Source organism: Lutra lutra, chromosome 1 (genome assembly GCF_902655055.1).
Source record: "Lutra lutra chromosome 1, mLutLut1.2, whole genome shotgun sequence".
NCBI classification, from domain to species: Eukaryota; Metazoa; Chordata; class Mammalia; order Carnivora; family Mustelidae; genus Lutra; species Lutra lutra.
This window is the reverse complement of record NC_062278.1, coordinates 26,322,686-26,323,668: the sequence shown is the minus strand read 5'-3', so window position 1 is coordinate 26,323,668 and position 983 is coordinate 26,322,686. Positions and strand designations below refer to the sequence as shown.

General features: G+C 37.4%; 1 non-coding gene across 1 annotated transcript; it reads right to left on the bottom strand.

Annotated features, from left to right (window-relative positions):
• Positions 1 to 293: 293 nt before the first annotated feature.
• LOC125089558 (U5 spliceosomal RNA) lies at positions 294 to 412 on the bottom strand. The gene has a single exon (XR_007123974.1). It is a non-coding gene; the product is annotated as a U5 spliceosomal RNA (small nuclear RNA).
• Positions 413 to 983: the final 571 nt, after the last annotated feature.

Here is a 983-nt window from a genome sequence, read left to right as displayed (position 1 = left end):
GTATATATACATGTAGTTTATATGTGGTATATATATAGTTTGTGTAATTATGGTTTATAAGAATATATATGGGGTATGTGTATATGTATATATAAATATCTTAACCAATATTCTAATTAGAGAACATACCAGCAAGATTTATGAACTTCTTAAGATCAGACACTCTTATCTTTATGTATCTGCTACCTATCACAGACCTGAAACTTAACAAGGATGTAATAGCTTGCAATAAATTTGTGTTGAGCAAATAGAGTTCATTATTTCCATCTGTCTTTTAGAGATGATTTTGGTTCTGTGATGAAATAATATTAGAGATACAAACTGATTTTTTTTTTCATTTAGTATCTCCTATCCACGGAAATCTTTAGTAAAAGGCGAAAGATTTATATGATCTGAAGAGAAACCAGAGTATCATTTAGTATCTCCTAAACCATTTCCTCCCTTTGAACAGTTATGCATTCTCTCTTCGTTGCCTTAGGGAAGGGAAACAGATAAATCAGATTACAGAAGTGGTAAATCTTTGGCTAATCTATTTCTATTTCTAGGAGTCAATAATAAACACTGGATTTGGAAGATTAGATAAAGTTTTTTTTGTTTTTTTTTTTTTTTGCTCCTGAGTCTCAGTTCCAGAGAAGGAAGAAGATAAGAAGGCAAATAGAGACTAGGTGTGAGGCTGTCACAAAAAAAGAGAGGTGACACTGACCCATTTGCCTTCCTTGATGTCAGCCCTGGGAAGATTACTGACAGTCAGAGGGGGGCTGTGCCCTAGTGTGCTGGACCTGCTCTGTCCCAGCTTGCGAGAGCCAGCTGTGAAATTTTTAGTTTTGAGAGCTGGTTGGTGACACACTGGTAACTTGAGATCAGCCAGGGTAAGAGGTTTGCTATCAGGAAACTGGCTACAAACCAGTCCTCTACTCCACCCTGCAGAGCCACTTACTAAACATCGATCAGCACCCCACTGGATCTGTGCCTCCCTTCCCAGG